The sequence below is a fragment of the Pezoporus flaviventris genome, unplaced genomic scaffold, assembly GCF_033815535.1.
Source record: "Pezoporus flaviventris isolate CSIRO_AGI_PZ_B2104156 unplaced genomic scaffold, CSIRO_AGI_Pfla_v1 ptg000025l, whole genome shotgun sequence".
NCBI classification, from domain to species: Eukaryota; Metazoa; Chordata; class Aves; order Psittaciformes; family Psittacidae; genus Pezoporus; species Pezoporus flaviventris.
The window spans coordinates 26137829-26165027 of NW_026892573.1; the positions used below are offsets into that span (position 1 = coordinate 26137829).

The 27199-nt window shown below is 43.9% G+C and overlaps 1 protein-coding gene across 7 annotated transcripts in view; it reads right to left on the reverse strand.

The window, feature by feature from the left end:
- FAT3 (FAT atypical cadherin 3) overlaps nt 1-17292 on the reverse strand; it is a 409717-nt gene extending 392425 nt beyond the window's left edge. For 6 of the 7 annotated variants that reach the window (XM_061457910.1, XM_061457907.1, XM_061457909.1 and 3 more), the window contains exon 1: nt 17146-17285. The gene's annotated coding sequence lies outside the window, so the exon portion shown is untranslated. Of the gene's footprint in view, nt 1-17145 lie in introns of all 7 variants that reach the window. The other variant, XM_061457911.1, reaches the window with a different exon arrangement.
- Between the last annotated feature and the right edge of the window lie 9907 nt (nt 17293-27199).

Below are 27199 nucleotides of genomic sequence, written 5' to 3' on the forward strand. Positions count from 1 at the left end.
CTTACTGGACATCATATTGGGACCTAGCAAACTAAACCAGTTTTTGCAAAGGGGCTCTATTATTTGGGTCCAATTAATGGTGGATGCAAAACTGAAATGAGATAAACACCACTTTATGCTAGCAGTCTTACTGAGTCTGCGACATTACCAAAGATCAAAAGAAGCATTGTAAGCAAGCTATTCACACTGTAAAATAAATCACAGAATGGTTAGGATTGGAGAGGACCTTAAGATGATCTAGTTCCAACCCCCCTGCCATGGACAGGGACACCTCACACTAGACAATAAATACATTTTAATGAGAAGGAAAATATCCTGTGTGTCAAGAATTAGCAACTTGAATGCGGAGCAAGTCTGCCTGACTATAATAGAAAGCAGACCTTAGAAAAATCAGATTAGCTAGAAGCTTGCAACAACAGCTCACCCTATCACTTCTCAAAGCTCAAAATACAGAAAGCAATGTAAACTAATATTTATTCTATTTCTGCAGGATACATATTTTTTCTACTCACCTCTTTATAGACGGATATTACTTCCCCATAGTTGCATTATCTCTCTGGATTCCAGAAGGTAATAAAAGTATTAATCTGAGGCCAACTCAGAAACAGGAAAAAAAGTGTCCCTAAAGTCACCTCCCCGCTTCCTCCAAGCTTAGAGCAGATATATCAGAATGAAGATGCTAAATCAGAAAACCCCAAAAAGGCACATGTGACATGATGGTTTTTCATGACTTCTATAAAATAGGGAAGGCAAAGTGAAAAACCTGCAACCTCTTAAAAAATATACTGAAAATTTAATTCCAAGGATGACTGAATAAGTTCAAAGTAATTGGTTATACCTTTACTGGACAGAAAGCAAGACAAAAAAAAACCCAACCAAAATATATTTTGGGGTTCTTTTTAGCCACTGACTTGCTAAAGCTATGAAAGGCAAAGCCAGGTAACAGTCCCAGGAAGGAAGGAAGACTTCACCCTAACTACAACCTGAGCTTGCATTAGAAATACCCATACTACAGCAACCTAACATCCACACCAAAGCATATAATATATTCTTTATTCATTGAGCTGATGAGGACTCTCTCCTACAGTGGAATACTGGTAAGGAGCTGTGTTATCAACTAATGGTATTACAGTCTCCAGTTTTGCTTCCTTCATTTCCATGAGCATACCAAGTATTTTCCACTTTCAATTTTAGGCTGATATTTTACAGTGAAGATAAAATCTCTCTCAGACAGCTTCATCTCATACTAGATATTTTATTAGGTCACTTTTTCACTTGTATTTGCACACTGCCTCCTAAAGCCAATGTTTTTGCACAAACATACTTCCAATGCTTACAACTGGGAAAAAAAAAAACAACCTGATGCAAGAGTACCTAGCCTAAATAAGTTAGCACCATATAAGATGAGGGATGTTTCCAGCTGCATGCTACTACCCCAGGTTGAACACAAAGCACCCACAAAGAGGAAGGAAGAAAAAGAAAAAGGAAAATGTGTGTCCTTTTTATTGTAAATTTATTGCAACAAAGCCACCAACAGACAAATATGACACTCCAAAACATCAAGTTTATTTTGAGAGCTTTGTGCAATGAGGTAGCTCTAAAATCCCCCATAAGACAGGCTGCAGGGACAAAATCCAGTGGCAGAGACAGACTGCTACACCCCTCCCAAGGCACCTGAGCCACATCCATGCCTCTAATAATGTCTTTAATTTACAACTTGAATTAATTTATCCTAAAACTTCTGTGGATTCATTCAGTAACTTGAAGAAGACAGGAACTGTCTCTTAGTCCCACTCATTTGGTGGGTTGACTTTCATTGCTCCCGCAACTGATTCTCCCATACAACTGTGTATTAAATGAAGACCGATTTCTTCTCCAAAACTATCCACTCTAAAATATAACCCTGTAATACACCAAGGAATGATTTTAATATGTCATAATCCTTTAGTGCTGCACCACTGTTTTGACATACCTCTAGAAGATTCTAGAGATTGTGTATTTAAATTCCTTAGCCTGCAAAGTAACAGGACAACTAAGTTAACTTATTGACATCTTCTGTAATGTGGCATTTGAGCCCATGGAGATATTACTTTGTTGTCATCTCCACTCAAATTCTGCCTTGTTAGCGTCTAGAGAAATCAATGCCATGAAGCACTTTGTTTTTACAAGTTCATCTTCTTTCAACCTAGAGCTTCATTAATGTGAAAAGTAAACAAGTACGCAGCTTGCTGTTCCTCTCCATGTTAAATTTATACAGATATAATAAGAAAAAAAAATAGCTAAGAATGCTTGTTAATTCGGTGCATGTACACACTTATTTTTTTATTAGTGTCCCATTCAAGTTTGATGTGCAACAACCATCTTTTGTTATTTCTTTTGCACTTTGTCCCCTAAAGAATTGGAAAAAAAAAAAAAATATTGGAATAGTTGGAAAATCTGAGAAGTGCATTCTTAAGTTTTAAAATGTTCCTAAACTATTCCATTTGGGTGAAAGTCCTATTCTGTCAAAACCAAAGCAACCAACAAAATAAGTAATAAGGTTCCAAAGGTTCCAAACCACTTTCAGAACAATGGATCACTTGGGATTTCCTCATCATACCTCCACTGAAACAGCAGACTGGGCTCCCTAGGGTGCTCACAAGTCTCATCCCACAGCTTTGTAACCACCAGTCATCCCCAGAGCATTCTTGGCTCATCAGTACCAATGCTCATCCCACCTATTGCTGTCATTTCGTCAGCATCCCGCCCCTGTGCAGTAATAGTTCAGCTCTTTCAGTTGTTTCAAGTTCCCTATATTGAAATATCACTATTTTTATCCCTCATTTAATACACATTAATATGCATATAGGTTTGAATTTTTTCTTCCTAAAAAGGTATGGTTAATACTAATAAATTTGGTTCTAAGTTGTAATTCTGTATTTGCATGTCCATATTCTGACCCATAAATAACTCTCCTCCTCCTATAGTCCTAGCATGTTTCAAAAAAAGCCAAGATATAGTCACACCCCCCAGCAACCTGTTTTCTACACTACCTTATGTGATCCCCAGATACCACGATGATCGCCGACTCCTTTCAAGCACTTTCAAGAGCCAGAACTTCATTCATAACCACATAACTAATGAGGTCTCCCAGTACAAAATGGAAGCACGAGAAAGCTCCCGTTTTGCCCTGCCAAATTCCAGTCCTCCTCTTCATTATGTGCAAAATAATTGGACTCTTACCCTTGCGTTCACTGGAGAGAGGGAACTGGTGCTCATGGCACTAACGGCTTTTTGCAGGTCCCAAATCAGGGCTCTTCAATCCCTGCGCACAGCCTGTGACCGCAGCCCTACATAGGGGGTCCCACAGTTCCTCCACCACCCATGCAGTGGCATGGGACACACACAGAGTTGGTGCCACACACTAAGGTCAGCAAGCACATGTGCCATACAGTAATTTGGCACGGCCTCAATTAATGTGCTGCAGTCCCTCCATCCATAAAACCCAAAGACAACGGGTTTGTCTGTCTCTGCATGGGAATGCAGGGCTGACATCAGCTTTATCTTTATTTCCATAATCAGAATGTGAGATGGTTCCTGAAATTTTGTCTACATAGCCAGCGTCCTTTGCTTTACACCATCAACCCCTGATTAAATCACCGCCTCTGCTTCAGTATCTTTCTTCCAACCTCTCTGTGTGAGAACTGCAAGTCTGTCTAGGGTCCCTCAGCTCACTGACCTACTTCCTACCACAAAGACATGTATTAGTAGAATTTTCTTTCTCTTAATTTCAACTGTTTTCTCCTTTCTTATTGCTGCTTCCCAACTCGAGTAAGATAAGTGTGCTTACCTTTGTCAAGAACCTTCATCCAAACCCCACGTTCACAAAACACAACGCCCACATGCTCTCAAAAGCAGACATCTCCAGGAAAGCACATTGGCAACTGCTAACCATCATGGGGTTTCAAATTCAAATAAAGCTATTTTAGAGACAGCAGTGGCACTGTCTCTCTCTTCTACATTTTTATTTATTCTTATTTTTTTACCTATAAAGACTTTATTCTTTTCTTTCACCAGAATCCTTTTCTAACAGACACTAGTGAGCTGGTGCTACTAGAGTTCACGAAACCCACACAAGATGGTGAGTAATCTTTCCCATCTGATTTTAGCCAGCTGAATGTCATCTATCTAATCTAAGTTAATCAGCTCTACTGACTTCAGTCGATAAAAGCATCAAGAATCACCCATCCCAAGTGCCTTGCCTTACCTGGGAAGGAAGGAAGGAATCCCACCTGGAAGTGCTTATCATTTACCACAGAGGGAGCCTCTGCTACTAGTCTGGGGCGACTCTTCATAAGTGGAATTCCTTTATCTTCAGCTCTGCTGATGGTAAGGACTCAGGAGACACTGGGGGGACACCAGTTCAGAGCCTGGACTTAGGTATACTGCACCTCTATGAAGGCTCATGGGTGACTATTGACTATCTGAAAGTCTGGCTCTCTTTCCTCTAGAGAAATACCACTTAAGTACATTTATGCTGTTATTAAGTGCTTCTTAAAAGACAGGGAAAAGTAGGAGGGAAACCCTGAGTTAGACCAACATGCACAACATCCTAATCTGCATGACTTACTTTACTACCAGTGCAGAGCTGGGCTGAGCTCATGCAATGCACAGTCAGGAGGTAGCCAGCGCGTGCATTGCTGGAGGGACTTGAGAGCAGCAAAGCAACAAACTGGGACTTCTTTACTCTCTTCCTGTATGTACTCCCTGTTATACATATAAATACACACTCTGCACAAGCACAGCCCGAGACAGTGCAAATTAAATAAAATGACAAGAGGAAAGAGAACCCCAAAGGCTGAAATCACAAAGCTTTATTTTCCATAGAAAATGCAGGTGATTCTTTGGTTCCAGCCAAACTGGATTAACAGAAAAAATGGTGGCAGCAATGGAATCTGGACCCAAAACATCCCACACAAATCTCTGTGCCATTCTGATCCTAAACAAAACCAGTGGGCACATTAGATACTGGTTCAAATGGAACGAAGTGGTTTATCAGCCTACGGCAAAACAGAGAAGAGGGTTTTATCCAACACAAAAGGAGTTTAGAGGTGTGCAGTGCCACCAAACCCACCTCAGGACTGGTCTCCATATCTTAAGTAAAGAGCTCCCACCACAGGAAACTATGCAACTACCTTGTAATGCCTTCTTCCTCTTGGCAGAACTGCTGAGCATGGTCTGCTGCTCATCAAAAACCTGAAGGCAGCAGGGTCCCATACCTCACACAACCACTAACCCTTGTGTGGCCATGGAGCAAGTCAGTTCATCTGCCTCTGCCTCAATTCCTGCATTCCTAAAATGGAAACGAGCAAGGATCCTGTCCTTCCTCATGAAGCTTTTTGAAACAAAGTACATGTTTGTGGGCTGAAGCTGTGTCCCCAGCACGTAAGTGCAACCAAGCCCCTAGAAGCGGGTGGCTGTAAAGACCAGACCATACCAGACAGCAGCAGTTCAAGGCCATTTAGCAGCATTTGACTCATTATCAGTCATTCCTATCAAACTTCTCTATAATCTCTCTCCTTCTGAAGGTTCATCTTCTGAAACACCCACACACTAATTGCCAAGATGTACTAGCTGTTTCATGGGAATTCAGTAGAGAACTCTATCACTGAAATCCGAATCAGTGTCCCTGCAGTACCACTGCATGGTTCAAACTTAAACGGGAAGTTCAGACTAGATATAAGGAAGAAATTCTTTAATGTGAGGGTGGTGAGGCACTGGAACAGGCTGCCCAAAGGGGTGGTAAATGCTCCATCCCTGGCAGTGTTCAAGGCCTGGCTGGACAGAGCCTTGGCCAACATGGTCTAGTGTGAAGCATCCCTGCCCATGGAATGGGATGGGGTTGGAACTACATGATCTTAAGGTCCTTTCCAACCCAAACCATTCTATGATTCTTTGTGGAGCACAAGTCCATCCATTTAAATGACGCATGAGGGATTGTTACTAATCTCTCCCTAAGAGATACAGCTTTGGGACTTACTGCTGAAGGCGAGACGAACGCACCAGCCTTACACTTACATTGAAAGCTTGACCCCCAGAGATTCTGAAGTGTTGTACAATGCAAGAGCTGAAGATGATAGGCAATAACATCTCTCTCCAAATGAATTAGGGAAATATTCCCAAAACTTGTTAGAGTTTCAGGGTTGCCACTTTTCCCTTCAGTTTCTTGTTTCAATAGGAAGCACCCCAATACATGGTCAAGGATGGTAAAGCGGCTTCCCTGAGAGAACTGTTGCAGACTTACTTCTTCATTCCCTAACTACTGAGTATCTCTGTCTGGATTTGAAAGTCTGGGTATTACAGAAAAGCCAAATCTTTAATATATTCACAATACAGCCAGCAATGAAATCTGCTCCACTCAGGGTCAAAACCCTTAGGGACAAAAGAGTTATTGGTTTTGGAAACAATGGCAAAAACCACACTTCTCATTCCTGTTTGTTGCCCCAGCGACCCACCGTCAAAGTCAGCTCATGAATGGCCACAGAAGAGACACTAAGAACTAAAAGAGAATCAGCAGAGGAAAGCAACCTAGAAAAGGGTTTTCTTTAAAATTAACAGATTGACTGATAGTTTTAAAACCCACAGTCTGGTGCATTTTTAGCTTAATCCTGTGATTTTGTCTGTCTTGTGATAAAATAACATTACTTCAAATGAAAGGCTCTGACTGGCAATAGGGAATTACAGTCTACAGCATTTCTGCATCTAGATCTCAACAACCTCATTCCTCTCAGCTGCACCTGGGGTTGACCTGCTAGAATAAGCAGCTGAAGTACCTCCATTTGCAAGGCATGGCATCTGCATGATGGTTCCTTTTCAAAACCTGCTCTGTAAATAGCAGCCTCTCTGTAATCACTTTGCAAAAGGATCTGCTCCCATCTCCACCCAGGAGATAAGCTTCAGCCTTATGCTCATTGCATCACCCAAACAGAAGGAAGGAAAGAGCAAACCAACCAGCCACATCTCCCTCAGGAAGCACGTACAGAATTAACCTAACTTTGTAATTTCCACAGGATCTCAGCCCTATGATTTCTTAAAAGGTATGTGAAAGGGAGATAGATACACTCAAAGACTTGATTTTTCCTTTGGATGTAGAACCTCACACTGATTTTATTAAGGCATATTTGATCAAATGCCATGCCACAGGCAGCTCTGGCTTTAGAAGGCTGTTTTGATAGACCTACAGCTGAATATTACTGCAGAGAAAGCTGCCCTAAAATCCAGCCCTGAGCTGTCACTCCCATTATACTCAGAACTGTATAACCAAGTGAGGCCTTAAATTACAACCCAGGCTTACATTCTTAAATATTTGTTATAGTAACCCCTAGATACTTTGCTGTGAAACTTGATCAACGTGTTGATATATGCAGAGATTAAGTCATCCAGCCTCTACTGGCAGGGAAACGAACACTCACAAGAAGTCACTATTCTTTTTGTCTGAAATTCAAAGAATCAGATTCTAATCTCAGCTTCACTGAGGTGGATTGAAAACGACTCCATGAATGCCAAGAGCTACTTAACTAAGAGGACAGTACAAACTAGGACTAAATTTCAGCAACAAGTACAGTGATGCTGTCAGTACAATAAAGATAGCCCAAGCAAAAAGTGCACCCTGAAGGTGGCCAGTCCTATTATGAATAGCTTTAAAACACATAAATGCAACATTATTTAAACTCTGTAAGGATGCACCACAATAACAGCCACAGTCCTCAATGTACACAGGCACTGCACAAGAACTCCCACTCCACACAGGATAATGACCTACATAATTTCTGCTTAATGATTCCTATTAAAGCCAGTGCACATCTCCATACAACCCCTGAAGGGCACCTGGAAGAATGGCCCTGAGCACAGTGTGACTGTCACAAGCTCATTGCCCAGCCTGCCTCCTGCACAAGGCTGCCTGGGCAAGCCCTCAGCAGCCACCACATGTACTCTGGTTCACAAGCTCCTGACTCAGTGGAGGGCTAACCTCTGGCTCTAGAGAGCAATTTTGGTCCTGATAACAATATGCGAACAACCCTCAAGAGGCAGGGTTGACATACGCAACAGGACTTCCCAAATGAGTAATGATGCTCTTAAGACTCCAGCAACACATCAATCGGGAGACAGATGACTTTTGATGTAAAAGGCTTAGCTCTCTTCCATGCTGGCACTGAGGATGTCTCACTGTGGTTGAGCACACACTAGATGAGAAGCAACAGAAGTGAAAAAGGTAAATTACGTGCACAAGAGATCATTACAGGATGCTTCAGATCCCCTCCTCTTGCCCATGACGCCCCTGATACAGATGTGAGCCAGGCCAGTACGCTGGGCAGATCAGCCCCTTGCAGGGTGTAAGCTGCAAGCAGACTGTGATAGATCTGTTACATGTGCAGGAGTGATGGAATGCTGAATTAGTCTTATAAATACTTTGGCTAAGTAGTATTTGTGAAGACGAGAAATTACAAAGCCAAAGGAAATCTCTCAGAAGAGTCGAGTGATGTGATGTGCATAGAGCAAAGCAATGTGGATTTCTGCAACACACTCCCTGAGCTTTTCTCTCCCTATCACAATCATGATTTAGTCAAGACTTCTGGGAATAGGTAGTAAAATTGCTATTATTATTATCACCATCGTCCCAATTTTTACAGATAAAACACCAAAACAGTAACATAAGGGATGAAACATGCTTAAAGTTACCAACACTTTGATAAGAGTCAAATCTGCTTCAGTCTCAGCCAGATCCTACATACATCAGTGTCTCCCAGAATTTATGTGCAGACACACTTCCTGCTTACACATACAGTTAGCTAATGAAAAACTAAGTCTGAAAGCACATTTTAGGCTTGTCAATCTAAGCACACCAAAGAAAGACATTAACTATTTTGTTTTAGCCATGCTGAAAATCTCAGGTATTTAAGGGAGCTTAAAAAAAGAAAAACAAAACCAGCTAAAGTAAACACTAATATAGCTACAACTGCCTATCCATCTTTCTCCTTCTCCCCGTTCCCCAGACAGGTACCTAGTATAGTCCAGGACCCCAGAACTTCCATGTTCCTTTTCTCAGTCACCACCATCAGAAACCAGCACCCTCCCACTGTTTCTCTTCCCATCCTTTGCTCCTCAATGTTCACTAACCCATGCCCAGACGTGGAAGTACCCCCTCTACTCACTCCTTACTCATCTCAAAACCCTCTCCCACTCCCCTTCCAATTTCCCCTTCGCCTTCATACACTCATACCCTACAATTGAAGAAGTCAGCAGTGGGTCAACTCATATTTATTAATGCTCAAGAATCATTCTGTCACCAAACAACTCCACAGGGAAACAGCTCTAGGAAGGATGACCCAAGTTGCAGCTTCTGGAAACAGCTGAGGAAGCAGAGAGAAAGAAACTGAACTCTGCATCCCGCTGCTTTAACATATATATTTTCCCCTATACTCTACTAATCCATAGGGAATCACCTATGGATTAACACTTACGGGTTAATTTCCAGTAGGGCCCTTGAGGCTTTGTCTGTCTGTATTATCCATTGGCTTGCTCCAAAGCAGAGTCCAAGCATCTGTGTAAGCTGAGGACCAGGGCCCCAGCATGAAGCCAACTGAACCTCACCGTGTGAATCCACCCAAAGACGAACCACTGCCAAACAGATGCATCACATACTGGCACGAGACAATTCTCCAAGCCCTGTCAGCACCACACATGCCTCACCATCTATTCCTGACCTCACGATACGGCTGCAAAAGCACACAGAGTATTTGCTTATAGCCCTAATGATCTGTATCACAACTTTTGCTTTTTTACTAATGCAATAACCCACACCAAAGGAGCCTTATGGGCACCTTTAAATATTCCCTGCGCAAACCATACTCAGTAAAGAGCCTCCCAAAGAGATGCTGCCGTGCAAAGCAGAGGGAAGCGGGCCAGCAGCCTGCTGCAGGGCAGCAAGGCAGGCCAGCAATGCAACAGAGGTGATCCAAAGCTCACACATCATTTGGAGACAGCTGTGTCCACACATGGAAGGTCAATAACAAGCCTTTAAACCCAGCCTGCTCCTCGAAAATTCACAGGAACTCCAGCATTATCCAAGCTTCTGGCTCCGGGCAAATGACAGGAGGTGCTAGGATGCTTTCCCAGCATGCTGCCCCTCATGTCACCCTCCAGCTATACAGTATCTGATAACTTTGAGGCTTTTTGGCTGCTGCAGAGTAGCAGCTGCCTTTTCACTCTCTTTGCATCCTGGCCCTGAATGAAAACCTTCAGTTTTAAAATAACAATAGTAATAACTACTGCTACTGTTGTTCCACCCAGAGGAACATTTCCTTCTGGGCAGCAGAGGCTTTTTTTTTAGGTCCAGACCACTACAATAATATGGAAACCCACTATCAAGGGCAAAGCAGGAACAGAAAATTACTTTTTTTTTCCAAAGCACAAGAACAAATAAACAAACAAACAAACCAACAAAAAGGCTGGTCTTTTCCAAAGGAAACCAGCAATCAGGCTCCCTTCAAGATCCTAATGGTGAAGAGTGATGTCTGGATTTCGACTGAAAAATACCACAGCAAACCTCTAGAAAAAAACAGAATCACAGATTCAACTGGAAAAGGCCTTTAAGATCAAGTCCAACTGCTCCCCTAAGACTGTCAGGTCCACCACTAAACCATGTCTCTAAGGGCCTTATCTATGTGGTTACCATAGAATCACAGAATGGTTTGGGTTGGAAAGGACCTTAAGATCATCCAGTTCCAACACCCTGCCATGGGCAGGGACACCTCACCCCAGACTATGTCACCCAAGGCTCTGTCCAGCCTGTCTTTGAACACTGCCAGGGATGGAGCATTTACCACTTCTCTGGGTAACCCTTTCCAGTACCTCACAACTCTCACAGTAAAGAACATCTTCCTTATATCTAACCTGAACTTCCCTGTTTAAGTTCCAATGTCCACAAACAACCTCAGCTCTGGGTCTACTGACTGCCAGTGTATCCGTCTCATATGCACTGCACTGTACTTTACTGAAAATCCATAAAGCCACATCATCCCCACACAAGTTGGGAACGCCATCTCATATGCAGTCACACCACAAAGATGCAGCCACGCAGGCAGTGACTTCACTCACCTGACTACAGCACAAGCTGCCATTATTTAATCACCACTTAGAGGATGCAAATGAATTTCAAACATCAGCTTTCAAAAAGAAACAAGAAAACCTCAGACATGTACATCTCAACATTATTAACTAATTATTTAAATATGAAGAGTCAACAAATAATTTCACCCCACAGCAGAACACACAGACATCCTCTTAAGACTCTGGGTGCTGTGATTTATTTAGGCAATATGGGACATAATCATGTTTAATATTAAAAAGATACCAGTGCAACACATCTGATAGCAAACCTGACATTTACATAGTCATTATATGCACTTGTTGCTAAATGTAATCTGCATTGTCATGAGAAGCGCTCAGATGGTTTGAAGGCAAAAATAAAATGTATGTTCAATGTTATTTAGCAGTATTAATCAGCTCCTTTATTTTAAGATGTGGAACAGTTTAAGATGTAAAAATAGTTGCTCTGAAGAGGGCTCACTTTTAACCTTTAACAACATTCAAGCTCATATAATTTCTATCAAATTGTTTGGATTTTGATTTCACTCAAGTCCTGAAGCTACTATTAAACTTGCAGCTACCTCCTCTCAGTAGGCTTCCTCCAACAGCTGGAATAACCTCTGGAGGCTGCAAAGACACAGAAGAAATGTTATTTACAGCCAGTTTGCACAGTGCAAGCAAAGACAAGTTGTATTGTGCATTTCCACGTCTGGTGACAGACCATTTCTCACCAGCACTACAGGAAGTCATTGAAACTATTTTTCGCTCTCCAGGTGCTCTACAGGACCAAGGTAAGGAGTTGGAAGTAGTGCAGGGCAAGATTTTAAGTGCCCTGAACAGCCCAAAACCAACTCCTATTACAGTCTGCGTTAAACCCCACCTGCTGCAGTAAACATAGAAGTGGGTGGTTGGAACTAGATGATTTTGAAGTCCTTTCAACCCTAACTATTCCAGGATTCTATGATTCTAACTCAGCCGTTTGATGGCCACCTGCCTGGAAAGACCAACACATCACAGGATGGGATGCTAACCCAGATGCCTTTTGACACAGACATAAATGCACTCAGACAGTAGGGAAGGAGAACTTCAGCCCAGAAGCTACCCCATGTGTTGATGCATCTCTAAACCCACCTCTGCAGCCAAGGGACGGAGCCATGAAATCAGCAGGAGCAGAGGGGCATCACCCCTGCACCAGAGGCTGTGCTGAGTTGGCATGCATGTAATGATCAAGGCAATGTTCACTGATGTTAAAGGAAGTTACACCCATGCACTGACAGCTGTACAATTAGTAGTGTCATCATCCAGGAGAAAAAAAAAAAGATATACTGCTTTGTCCCAGGCAAAGCCACACGTGTTTTCCATTTCTGTTAACTTGCTGTAAGTGCCTGCAGGGTCCATGCTTTGATTTACTGAGGATGATGGGCAGGACAGGCACAGACACGTTTAGGTGTAATTATTATAGTAGCCAGGCTCATGCACCAAGAACAGCAGCAAAATCAACAACAGCTCAATAAGACAACAGAGGATTTTCCAACACAAACCACTACATCCCTCACACCAAGGTCTGCTCTTGATTCTTTTGAGAAAAGAGTGAAACCAGGTTTTGAGATCGATGATAGTCTCGCTACTAACACCATGGCCATCAATTTCACCCCAAATTACTCTGTATTCTGCAGTTTTCATATGAAGCTGAGCAAAAAAGAACAAGCTAAGAGCAGTGTGTCCCTCAACCCACCACATGGTGCATATTTTAGTCCAGAATCCAGCAAGTCCAGCTCTCAACTCCACCATCAAATCCAAGCACTAAACAGAATACAGTACTTAGTGTCCAGACAACCCACAGAGCAAAGGCTATAATAACTGTTAGCATCAAGCCTTTGAATTGCACAAGAAGCAAACCCAGAAGCTGGAAGTGTGTGCAGATCCCAGAGGAGAGGTTTGAACAGCAGCCCAGCGGGGTTTGCTTGGATCCCTCTTCACAGCACTGCCATCTTTTGCATCCTGACAGTACTAACAGTGCCCAACACTTACTTGATCCACTCATCCAGATTTTACCATCTGACTTCAGAGTCTGACTCGATGCGTGTTACAGCATCTGTAGTTTTTTTATACTGGGACAAAATGAGGCCAATGCACTTATCTAAATCAAACAAGAATTAGGACTTTCTTGGTTTAGATGCATAAATTCTCATAGCAAACAAGCTAAGAGGCACTAACAAGGTATAAAACTGTTTAATATATTCTCCTTATTTAAGCCTCTTCAAGGACAGAAGGATGAACATGAAGACCCACATTAGTTTTTATTTTCATTCCTTTTGTCACCATACATGAGCAAAATACCTTAAAGTCCAGGGTGACTGTACAGTAAAAGAATGCGCTGTAAAAGCAATCTGTCTGCACTGGAATTACAGACACCAAAGTCTTTCCACTGTCAAAAAAAAAAAAAAAAATAAAAATCAGAGTATCAGGACAATCCAAATACCTCAATTCCAGACAACACTTTTGTTGTGTATTAACAAATCCTCTTCTATGCCACTGACTATAATAAACTGAGGCAAACATTCCTGTTGTAAAGATCAGTTTTATTACAAGGCCATGACCTGGACCAGCTTTCAACCAGCACTGATTAAATGCAAATTCTGATATTCTCCATCACACACTTTCCATGTCATAAAAACAAGTACCAAAAACTTCCCATTTGTCACTGTCATTTCACATAAAACTTTATCTGGATGCCAGATATATAAAGTGTCTCCTAGAACAGCTCACTAGATCACATCCCCATAGAAAACTCAGCATGCACAGGCTAAGGAGGGTTGAATTAATGAATGTACTGTTGCTTCACATATTGAACATCTGTCACTAAACTGGTAATTTGCAAATGCAGAAGCAGGGACTGGGGATGCACTGGCTCCAGCCACTGACAGCTCCCTCCACCGCAATCTCAAGAAGCTAATGTTGCTCGGTTCAGAGTGCTTGATCCAAGCTCCTGGGAATGAGTCAGGACACGAACAACGAGACAGTCAGCATGTGTCCACATTTGGGGTTTTATTTCCATTCCTATTTGCCCTGATTTCCTTCCCGGGAATCCTGTGCCTGTGAAAGGCACAGCGTGACATCCTAAAAGACTTCTGTCTTCTCCGAGCTAACACAGTCTGGGTGAGAGCAGAAAAGCAAAAGCTTCCCCACGGCATACACCAGGATTACCAACAAGAAGGGAGGACTGCTTCTGGTCTGAGGACTTGGCCCATTGTCATCTATGGCAGAACTCCCACTGAAGTCAGCGCAGCCAGGACTTCACCTCTGTCACAGCAATTTTGACTCCCTGCCCATTCTGCCTTGGGACTTCCAGCCAGCACTGTAAAGGTCTGAACAGTGCCAGCAGCTTTTGTGTTATGAACTGCAGGCAGAAGTCGTAAAACCCTTCACATAAGTAACCAAATACTCATCAGACAGTTAAGAAATCTAAGATACTGCCGTTCTGTAAGGGACTCAAACCTGCATCCAGAAGTATGATGCTTCACATTGGCACACCATGCTAAACCAAACCTTATCCTAACCAACTTTCTGCCCTTCAGGAAAAGAGCGACTATAAATGAAAGTGGTATGAGTGCATTTGGCATGTGTCAGAAGACATTTGAGCCCTCAGCACAGAAATACATCTGTAGTGGAACAGCAGCTACAAACTGCTTCTAATAAGCAATGGCTAAATACCCTGACCCTCTCCTAATTGCTCACTTCATTGTGTTTGACAGAATCCATCAACCAGAGTACATCAGGTCACAATAGCACAACTTGATGGTAGGAATCATGACAACATAACATGATGGAATAGAAGGCCCTTGTGTCAGAAACAGAGCAAGCCAGCACCTAGGGATGCTGAGGAGTTATACCCCATCACTGCTCCTCACACATTGCGTAACAGCACAGCAACAGGACAGCATCCTGCGTGGTGCCATTGGCACACAGGTACAGAACACAGTCATTACGATGTCAGCAAATGTTATGTTAAGAATCAAGTTTAAAAAGAAGAAAGGAGCAAAAGTAAAGACTGTGATTTCCTGCATCAAGGCAAGTACAGCCAACCTGCTGATTTCCTACAACACTAGCACCACCAAAGGATCAGGCAGAGGGATATCCATCATTTCCAGCCCTGAAGCACACACTGACTCCTACCTGGCTCTCTCAACAAGATTCCAGTGGTTTTGAACACAAAGATCACACCTGTAAACTCTCTCTCAGCAGCACTCTCCAAAGGCAAGCATTCAGGCTCCAGAGAGATCATTCCTCCTCTCCTTGCATCCACCACCAAGTCCCTTCCAAACAACACAACTAACTTTCTGTTCAACTGAAGGATAAGCCCTAGGCATATCAGGAGGAAGAAAGGAAGCAAGAACTATCCAGGTTATTTTGCCTTGTTCTGCTTTCTCAGCTAATGCTTATACCCTTCCCACAACTGCTCCAGACCAGGAATAAGCCCCCAGTGACAGCACACAGTCCGTGCAGCGACTAGGAAATGGTACAGCACTTCTGCTCTGCACTCTCCATTCACCCTCTCCTTTGCTAAGAGCACAAATCAATTTCATAAAGCAAAGCATTTGCTAAGTGAGAGACGAGTTAAAATGCCTGTGCCTGTGAAAGACATTTCTCTCCCTCTTTCTTTCTTCTGGACAGAGATTGGTTAAGAATCCGCGAAACGTCGATCAAATAATGCATCTCTCTAAGCCTGTCTGACAGCGCTGCAAAGGGAAAGCAAATGAGTACGAAGGAAAGCATTCATTCCCTCGAGTCTCTTCCTTTTAACCAACCTTGATGCTTTAGTGCCTCTGCCGGGATGCCCGCGCCGACTTCTCTTTATGTCCCATTTACTTGCATTTATTTTAATTGGATCTGGGACTAGGAACACTCGGCAACCCCTAATCCTCCCCAACAACAAAGCAAGGCCACGAAGCCACCACGAACAATAACCAAAAATAAAAGAAATAAAAGGAAAAAAGACACCCACTGATGCGTTTCTCGGGGCAGCGCGGCTCTCTTTCTTCTTCCTGTAAATAATCCAGCGGGGTTCAAGAAGTGGGCAGGGGAAACTGGATTACTGCCTCTAACAGCTTAAATTCAGGATGGGAAAGCCACGTTTAACTCCCCTTCCCACCGGAGCCGGTCCCCCGCAGGCAGGCACCTCACCTCGCACACACATTCACACACAGGCGCTCACACACGGGACGAGTTCCGGGCGTCCCGGGGCCAGTCCCTCGGCAGCACGGCGGGGATGTGGGTGGACCCGGAGGGGTACATCCCGCTGCTGTCCCATGGGATCCGGAGCCACCACCCCGGGCAAAGAGCGGTGGGACCGGGGAAGGACCACGGCTGCTCCCCTCTGCCCCAGAGCCCCCTATGCGAGCGGCGAAGGCAAGGCGAGCCCCCCCCCCCCCCCTTCTGAAATAATTTAGGGGGGAAATACCTATGTAGATACATACATAGATAAAAATACGAAGAGGTAGGTCCTCCGGTAACATCCCTCCCTCCCTCCCTCCTCAGCCCCAGCAGCTGCAGGCAGTCCCCAGGCTCAGCCAAGAGCAACTGCAGCTGAAGAGCAGCGACAGACACGCACACCCCCTCTTTCCCTCGCCCGCTCCCTGCGACCAAAAAACAGGCAAGAGAAGGAAGAAAAAAAAAAAAAAAAACATTTAAAAAGCAGCGAGGGAAGCATTAAGACATGAAACCGCCGCTCCCTCCCGCATGAGAGCCGAAACCCGCTGCGAGGCGGGAGCGAGCCGGGGCCAGCCGCTCGCCGCTGCACCTTGCAGGGCAAAGTGGAACGGGAGCGGGGGATGAAGTAGGGAGCGGGGGAATGAAGCGCGAAGCGAGGTCCGCGCTCGGCCCCGCTGCTCTCCCTGCTGAGCCGCAGCAGAAGTTTGCCCCAAGCCGCGGCCGCAGCCCTCGGTGCCGAGTTCGACTGAAGGAAAGTTTCTCCGCCGCCCCTCCGCGCCGCTCTCCCGGTCCGCGCTGGGTACGCACCGGCCGGCTCAGCTCCGCGGGGCGCCCCGTCGCCTCCCGCGCCGGGTTTCCATGCCGCGCCGGGTCTCCATGCCGCGCCGGGCGCTGCAAGGGGCCGATGCCCACCCGGCCGCCGCGCTGCGCTGCACCGCACCGCGCTGAGCACAGCGCAGCCTGCCGGGAGCACGGCCCGCACCCGCCTCCAGCCCGCGGGGAGGGAGCGAACGAGGGAGGGAGGGAGGGACGGACCGACCGCCGCCCGCCCCGGCCCCGCCCGCCGCCGGCTCCCACCGCCCCGGCCTCGGGGAAGCCGCTCCCGAGAGGTCTCTTTCCTCAGGGACTGGCTCCAAGGTCACCCGCTCCCGGAAAGGCGCCGGGTGTCTCCCCCCCGAGGTCACCGCTCCATCTCCTGCCGCCGGAGGAAGACGCTGGCCGGGCGGGCAGTGGTGGCTCTGCGCTCACCAGCCGCGGTCCCCCTGCCCCGTCCGGCTTTGCGCGGGTCTGTGCGCGCTCGGAGCGGTGCCGCGGGAGTTGGTCCCCGCAGCCGGTATCCCCCTTAACCCCGGGGGGAGCCCTTTCCGGGTAGGCTCCCGGGTACCAGCGCCGTGCAACTTGCCTGGGAGCGCAGTTAAGCTGCTGAGCCCTGAATCTGGGGTTGCCTGTGACACTCCGCTGTCCAAGGCTCTCCCAAGAGCTGCTTCCTTTGGCTTTACTAGCGAGGAAATATATTTAGTGTCTTCAGCGCATTTGAACTGATGTCCAAGTTCCCATTCTGCCTATTTTAATAGGATGTTGTGATGAGACACCTCCTTGATCATCTGTTTGGTTCCTTCTCCGGCGATGGAGCCCAGGCCCCTGCCTGACCAGGTATCTCACTCAAGAAATAGAGATTCCTTTCACATAGTTCTCACTTTTTATTTCTTTTTCTTCAAATAATGTCTGCCTTCAGCTCTTCCGTCCTTTGCTGCTGATTTTGTTTGGTTTCTAGTCTGCTGCTCTTTCACTTTGTTGATGTCACCCACTCGGCTGCAGATCATTAAAACAAAGAACAGGTAAGAAGGTCCCCATGAGGTCCAGCAGCGTGGTGCTCTTCACCAGCTCCATGAAACACTCTCATGCCATGGTCAATCTGCTGCTGTAATACAGTGTGAAGGTGAAAAAGCAAGTGAGCAAACAAAACCAACCGGCAACTCCGCGCTAATCACAGAGACCAGGGTGATAATCACAAAGCATGGTCTGTGCTATGAAAAACGAGATGGAAAATAAATACAAAAAGTTCTGATAAAATTTACGAGCTGAAATTAAAAGTTCTGCAATGAAAGCGTGTGGCAAACACCATCTTTGTCTAAAATCTGCTATAGACTTAGCGATCGTATACCCACCACCTGGTTGCATTGGCCATGGAAGGTGATCTTGTGCAAGTCACCTTTTCTAGCAGGTTATCGATTGCATTAAAAAGCTATCTGGGAGAAAAGATCAGAGCCTCACTGTGTCACTCACTAAATAAACACAGCAAGGAGATGTCCTGTTCCAAAAACCTCGTAATCTGCAACGACAAGACAAATTTAGAGTGGGAGGAAAGTGTATTATGCTGCAGATGGTACTGAGAAAGAAACCGATTTGCCCAAGGTCATGCAGGAAGTCTGTGGCAGAGCCAAGAACTCAGCACAACTCTCCTGAAAACCAGCCTAAAAATAGTGTTTGATAATTGCACAAGAACTCCAGAAAACACACATTACACAGATAATCATCTTCTGACCAGTGTTTTCGAGGTACTGGGCTCCATTTCATTATAATTCTCCACTGCACTGATAACTGAATGGTCACATTCTAAATTTAAACCACATCATTTGAAAGTCCTCTATACAGAAATTGGTATCGTGGAACAAAAGGCACTAACAGATAGCATCTGGGCCAACACAGATGCTTTCTGTGTGTCTGCTTCTGCTGCCCCTTCCTAAGGGAAACCAGAAGGGTGCCCAAATCTGCACCGTGTCCTTCGGAGGGAGAGATCCTGCTCCTCAAAGTGTGTTCCTGAGGCTCCACAGGGCTGTGTTGTCCATACCCACACTCTGCCTGATAGCAGTTCCCTGGATTTGACTCCATATTCCAGCATCCCCTGTTTAGCCCTATCAAAATATTCCCTGGAATACAGCTTTCACTGCTTTTAAGGCAAACCTGCCTCAGAAGGTGCCTCCCTGTGTCCTCTTTCTATCCCGGCTCCCTTTCACTGATTTTCGTAACCAGTGCAGGGGCATTCCTTGCCATGCAAAGCCTACACAACTGGAAAACAACAGCAACATCATGCTGCACCCTTCAGGCACCCTGGCTTGTCACTTAGGAAAGCTATTTACACATAGATTTAGCAAATGTTGCGATGTATAAATGCTAATGAGTATTAGTAGAAGTAGTTAATGCAGTTTTCCTTATTAATCAACTCTACCAGCATGGTAATGATTTCTGTTGTTCTTCTGGAGCTTCCTCCAGCAGGGATTGAGCTCTGTTGATTAGCAAGACCATTTTGCATGTGTATAACATTTTTGTTCATCTGTAACAATCTCATTACCGTGTGTTTTTTTCTTCTCAAGGAGGTGAGCAGTTCCCGGTTTACGCTTAAGGAATAACTAGGGCAGAAGGAATTGCGTTGTCTCCCACACCACCATTTTCCAGTCGTGTATCCGTCAGGTTCAGTAGAATTTGCATCACTGTGAAAGAGTGGTGTAAATCCTCATCTGTGAAAGAGGACGGGGACAGGATGGCTGAGATTGCCAAAACCAGGTAACAAGTCAGGGATGGCCAAGAGCAAAGCTCTGAATACCTCAGAACAATTTGCCGTTTTCAGCATGTCCTTAAAGGTAAACAGCTTCAAATGACTACTGGAAAGAAAGAAACGTAACTATCATGCCTGATTAATAATGTCATCATTCTCTCCACATACTGATCAGGGAACAGCTTTTAGGTACCCTTTCCTGAGTAGCGAGAAGAGTTTCTCCTCATTTTCCTGCCAAGATGATCAGATTCAAGAAGACCTGAGTAAACCACTGCGACAACAGAGTATTTCTCTTTCTCTTTACTCAGTAATTTTCCCGGAAATGATAATAATTCATCCAGTATAAACAAAAATAAATCCCAGCAGAAAGAAAAGGCTTTCCCAAAGTTTCAAGGTTCAGAAGACAGGAAGACAGGTTTCAGACCTGATGTTAACTGAACCAGTAGTGAGCTATTGAAGCTGAATCTCAGCTTACTACCATAAATTATGAAACACTGACATTTCACTTTGAATTAATGCAAAGGACTATTTATACACTGTTTTAGAGACAGTTGCCTGTGCGAATTAATGCACTTTTTCCTTCACCAGGCCACATGTTAGCAACGCTGCTATTATTCAAAGTATCAAACTGTTTGCATATTGAAAATGTTTTAAAGCAATCTGTCCCCCAGGGCTGCTGTGTGAGTTACTTTGAAAAGGTGATCAGTCATAATTCACTGTCTCCTCGATCCAAAATCTAACTTGATTCAACATACTACTGATGTTTTTCAGCTTAAGAAAGCTTGCTTTCTATTTGTAGGGCCACGGGCCACCACCATGTGAAAAGGTGTCCCATGGGCTACATACACCTCTGTGGGCTTGCTATCAATAAAAGCTCTGGATCACAGGTAGCAATGGAAGAACTAGGCATCGGTACATAAAAATATTCATTGTGCTTGCCTGAAATTTGAACTTTGGATGTGATTGTGTAACAAAACATCAGCTTATTGCTCATACGTATTGGGCAATGCTTTTGTATTTTCCTTTCACTAAGGGCAAAAAAATCACAGTACTCCAAAGTGATTTTTTGTGAAACTACAATTCACAAATCAGTGTTTCAGGTGCCATTTCAGTAATGCATTGCTTAAGAATGGGATTAAAACCTGAATGGTTAGGGATTTGCAAACGGTGTTTAAGAGCTTCACCAAACTGGGGTTTAAAATAGTTAAAATAATTCTTTGAAATGTCATCTGAATGATTTGAAAATCACTAGTTACTTCTATCAAATTCCATGGGTTTCAGGTCCATCATTATGAACAAGATACTCTGGTGTCTCTGCTCAGAGCCTTTCCTTTATCTCAGAGATAAGATCTCCCAAATCAGAAGTGCCTCAAGACTGATGTTAGCAAATCGTAGTCACACATCCCACAGGTGGGTTTCTCTCCGACTATCTGATTCCCTGTAGAGAAGCAGCATCCTGGTCATACCAAGGACTCCATATAAATTTATTGCAGCTTTTTTGTCTCACCTCTCATCTCACAGTGTTAAGAGGCTTAAGAAGTGGCGACAGTGCTCATAGACTTCTCTAGTAATGTGATGGGGAAGCACAAGACAACTTAATTGTGATGACACCAGAAACGTGCTTTGAGGAGATTCTTGGGCTTTTCCTCAAAGAGATTCCTGCAAAAATGTTATCCAGGAGAATTGTGTGGCACTGCTCTGCAGGATGGTCAGCAACAGAGGGCCTTGCAGCCTGCAGTTGCTATCACAGGAATAATTAAGGGGATAGGTACAGCACATAGCTTACGGCTAGCTAGCAGTGCTGTTCGAGAACAAAGATCTCCTGTTAATGCAGAAAACATTGCACTGGGGTTTTACCACATCTCTCCATCTAATTTAGAGACTGCAATGAGATCACACATCAAAAAATCCATTTTGACAGTGTATATTGAAGCATTTGTCCTGTATTATGCTGTATTATGCCTTGCAGCACAAAACTATTATCATTTCTAGCAGCTGAATGTCAGACGTTTGACTTAAACTCCTGGAGTGAGGCCACCCCATGTAGACAGGGAACATTTGAGCTGGTGTGTCTGCAGCTTCCACCATTTGAAGGATACAGGAATATTTGTGAAGGACTGGGTCAGCTTTGATTGTTTAACTTTGATTATTTAAGTTTGCTTTTCTTTTTGCTCTGTTTCTCTCATCCCAGCCATAGCCTGGCCTCATTCGTAGCACTGACTCCAAGAGGAGTGGATCAAATCCACAGCATCCCTTTGCAGGGAACAGACCAGCCAGTCAAAGGGGGTCATCAATGAGCTGAAGGAAACATGGGACGTGATGCTGGAATGGTTGCCTTCCATCAGGGTAATAAGCTGCATTTAAGGGCTTGATCTGACATACCAAATCCTGCTTGCAGAAAATTGAGAGCAAGGTTTTGTGGCTTTTTTTTTCATCTTATTTCTTTGAAACAGATCTGAGAGAGGAAGGAAGTGCTGTGTGGAGCCAGAAGTTTCCCATTCCTCAGTTCTGCCAATGAGTTTCTAGGTAGCCCTTGACCTTTCCCTTAACCTCCTTGGGTTCGATTCCCCATTTTGAAAGAAAATGAAGAGAGTCAGTGGGGATCATAAGACAAGAAAAGATGAGCTTTTTGTGGATTTACCTGTCAATTTGCAGTTTGATTCCCTATTCTGCTATCCGTACCTTGTCAGACTTTAGAGAAATCGTGAGTTATCTTTGTGCCTCAGTTTTTCTGTGATGCAAAGCCATAATCACTTTTGGTCTGTCTCCTGTTTCTAGACAGATAAACATACCTATTGTTATGTATTTTACAGTGATTTACCTTCTAGAGGTCTGACTTGGACTGAGGTCCTTTAATTTTACATATCACACATAACAGGGTGTGATGAATAGTTCTGATATTTCTCCTTGGAGCACCCTGAGATCAGTGGAAAGATGCTGCAGAAATACATGATGTTAGTTAATACACAAGAAGGAATGAAATGAAAGAACTTGACTGTATAAAAAATGTGAAAGGTCCTGTAACTAGGCAGGAGAAAGCCCTAAGGATTCAGGATACTGCACAGCATAAGGGAAGGACTGATCTTACCCACAATAATTCTGGGATACAGTTTTTTCTGTTCATTGTACCAAGAGCCGACTCCAGCAGGCATTTGAACATGTGCTTAACTTGATAGACATGAGTAGCTTTTTGACTTGAATTTTAATGCACATTTAAGCTTAGGCATGGCTGTTTGCAGGGTGGGGATTTAATATGGGATTCCCTGGTCCTTTGCACACATAATTTCATTAGGTGTTGTCTGTTTCTATAGCACAGCCTCAGGGCATGAGCCAAGCCCAGCTGAAGTCGGGGGAATCTCTACAGATTTTGATAGCAGTTGGACTGGACCCTTTATGAGAAACAAAAACAGATTTTGTGGAACTTAAAAGCAAAAAAAAAGTCCTGCTAAATTTGTGGGGATGAAATACTCATTTCCTGTTTTAGGAATAGAGTCTCTATAAATCAATCTTCTAACCAGAGCAAAATTTTACCATCTGTACTATAAGCTTCTGCAAATAGGGGGAAGGTATAACGTACTCTGAGCAAACCCTTTGCTTTAACTGAACAGAAGGCATTGCTTAGGCTGTGCATAACAGTTCCGCAGGAAGTAATGATCATGTTTATTTGGGTTCACAGGTTCTTTTGCTGTTGCATGCTTTCATGGTACCTGGTTTAGAAAAAAAAAGGGTCTATAAAGAATATATTTACAAATGCCACCTTATCTGTGCTTTCATGGCACGGCTGTCATCTCACATGAGGTGAGATATTTTTCAGTTGCCATGCCAAGCCATCCTAGCTTAACTTGAATCACAGCTCCAGTTTCTGCTGTTGGCATCAGCCTATAATAGAGTTACAGGATTAAAAACTTGTCATTCCTGAAAGGCTTCTTGGTAATGAGCAGAGTTTGAGACGTGAATGTGAGTCCTATTTGACTGCATTGTTATTCTCCCTCTTTTGGTGTCCACATTAATGACAGGTTGGCAGGTGTAATTCATACTTACAGTGCTGGCTTTGCATGCTGTCTTCTGCCCTCTGCTTCCAGCTGAATCATTCTATAACTACAATCCCTGGTGTTTGCACTCAGTGAGGTAGCAAACAGAAATGATGGAAATCAAGATGGAAAAAGAGGATAAAAGAGAGAGGGGAAAATTAAACAAATAGCTGGCCAAATAAGAACATCCAATGTTCCAGTGCTGGATGACTTCTGTAAAGGCAGGCAAGAAAGGTCAGCTGTCTAACAGGACATAAAAAGGAAACTAGAGACCGTAAGGAATTAAATAACAGCTGAAATGAAAGGATAACGTGGTGAAAGTAAATCAAGACAAATACAGCATTGCCAGCTTGGACTGTCATTGTGGTTTGAGTGCTTGTACCTACTGACTACCTGCTGCCTTACAGCTCCTTCAGTCAGAAGATCCATCTTTGGAAAGCCTCTATTTGTTCCTGATACCTTTTCCCCAGCTTTCTGGAGACAGCTGCAAAGGTTTCTGTTGCTACCAATTGCATGCATTGAAAGTTAGTCTCTCTCTGGGGGTTAAAGGAAGATCTAAGGGAAGAACAAGGGCTGAAGATGTTTTAAAATGCCTAATACAGGTGCTTCAAGTTTTTGGAGGGCAATTTACAACTAGAAAGGGACCTGGTTAATCATTGGCTGTTCAATACTCACTGAAAATCAGGAAGCTCTGTCATTTCCTTCCATCTGGGAAACTGAATCATGGTTGCAACTCTTATCCTGGGGCCGGAAGGGCAGAAATGGATTCTCTGGTTTCTATTAAGATGCAAATTGAGATCTTTTCCACTTTAGAGAAGTGATGGTATCTCTTTGTAAAGTGAATTCATTGGTATCTAGTAAGTCTGATTCAATCTTTTTTTTTTTTCTTTCTTGCAACATATTTTTATAAGTCTTACAGGAATTTAATATCTTTGAGATCCCTGCCTTTCTAAGCAGAGATTCAGAAGTTTTGGGAGCAGACTGACTGACAGAGGCAGTCAGATGCAGTGTGACTGAACAATGTGTTTCCTCATCAAACCAAACTGCAAACACAGAAAGCTTGGAAGGAGCACTGCATTGAGGTCCACAGTGGGTTTGAAATTTGTGATTTAACATCTGATGAAAACAGGGCCCTTGATTGAAGTTGTCCTGGTTTCAGTCCCAAGTCAGTGGTGAAATAACTACTGTTATCTCCAGTTAGACTGAGCTTTTGTCTCTTAATCCCTGTGGAAAAGGGCTTCCTATCATAGAGTACCTGGCCTACCTATATGAAAGGCAATGTCACAAGAGGCTCTGTAAAACAAACCACACAAAACAGCAACTCTTCCCTTTCCCCCCACCCAAATATGCCTCACCCAGCCACCCATCTAGAGGCAACACAAACCAAGACTGATCCCACTCAACAGAGATCCCATCCCCTTCCCTCACCAACACCTTTTGAGACAGAAAGGTATTCCAACCTGTGCAGGTTGTGTGATGAAGTTATGCCTATTTCTGTCTGATGGGAAACCCATCAACCCATGGGAAACACAACCCCAGAAAGGAGCACCAGCTTCTGTGTTATATTTAGGAGGTTACCTTACAAGATAATCCAGTAATATCAGTTAACAAGTGTGGTTTAGTGCAAACAGCAATCCTATTCCTGGTAGCAAAATTTCAAGCCTTTTTAATGTCTTTGTTACACTACGCTGTTACTCAAAATATTCCACAGGGCTTCTGGAGCCATTAGGGTGTGTGGCATGCATTCAGTAAGGTTGTCAAGCTACTCTTATTTCGTGTATGTCGATTAGGTGCTGAAATTAACTGCACTAGGGAGAAGCAGCAAGGGCAAAGGGAGAGAACCAGCTAAAGGGAAGCTTAAGACAACAAGAGAAAGTAGAGAGGGGAGAGAAAAAGAGGTGAGTGAAGGTTTAAGAAACACAGAACTGGAGAAAGTGGGAAAGAAAAGAGCTTAAGGAACACAGGTTGGGTCTGCCTGAGGAATGATGGGAATGACGCTTCTGTGAGAGACATGCTGAAAGGTTAAAACAACGTAAAACCTGAGAGGAGAGGTTGAGGCACCTGAGGCATGGCATTCCAAATGGAAAACCCAGCTGGTGGGGTTAGGAAAGCTGGAGGCTATCTGCAGGGATGTGTGCATCCTAAAGATTGGTAATGCAGTGTTGTGAGACAGGGAAGGCCCAATAGCTTTTACCAGAGTCACAAGGTCACAGCTGAGTCTGTGACCCTGTGGACTGCAGGCTCCATCACACTGTTAGGGTCCTCTTCACCATCTGAGAAACAGGAGCTTATTGGCATTTCATCTGCTGCTTGCTTGAACATAACACGGAAATCTGAACTAAACTAACACAAAGTTGAAAAAGAAGGTCTATATGGTTTTTCTATAAAGCATAAGTTTCATGTGAGAATTCCTGGATTGATCTTCACTGGAGATCAATCATTTGATAAAGTGCCGCACTTCATTTATGCATTGCAGCAAGCACAGGGGAGTTGCTAAGCTGGACCCAACCAGACACTGGGGGGATTCAGCAGCCTGTCTCTGAGTGTGTCTGCCTCCTGATGTCTTGCAGAGGAAGGCAAGAAATGCCCTAATAGATGATGAGGGAATAACTTGCCGACAGAAAGTCTTTTCTGGGTAACTCCAGACAGTCATTGATTGGCTTCTGCTCTGAGGCATTACAGTTTATATCCCTAATATCTTTTTATATTGCCTAATAAAACTGTTGGCTGTTGCCATTACATGGGTAATGGACATTTATATAAAACTCTTTATGAGCTGTAGATGGAGATCATCCTCTTCACCACACACATGGAACCACATCTGGAGTAAAACACAGTAGACTGGCACTATTAATAAGCCACAGTTACACTGAAGAGGAAAAATGGCTCCTCATCAAGTCAAGGCTGCATAAGAAATTTAGAAAACCGGATTTTCTTTCTCCCAGAAGAAGTTACACCAAGACAGGACCTTTCTGTGCTTAACTCCAGGCAGTTTGGGTTGCTGTTGTACATTGCCTTTAGAAAGAAGGAAAACAATGGCATTTCAAGTGTACCATGAGGGAGTTCCTCTCCAAGGGTCACCTGCTGCAGTTTGAGAGGGACAGCATATTCCAGCATCCACTGAATTAATACAAATATGCTTCTTCAGTGAGATTTGATGTAGGAAAACATGCCTGCTCAAACACTTTTACCTTTAGTAATTTCTTATTTTGTGTTCTTCATCACTTGAAATAATGTTCTGTGATTTTCTTTTAATTTTGCTTTTGCAGATCAT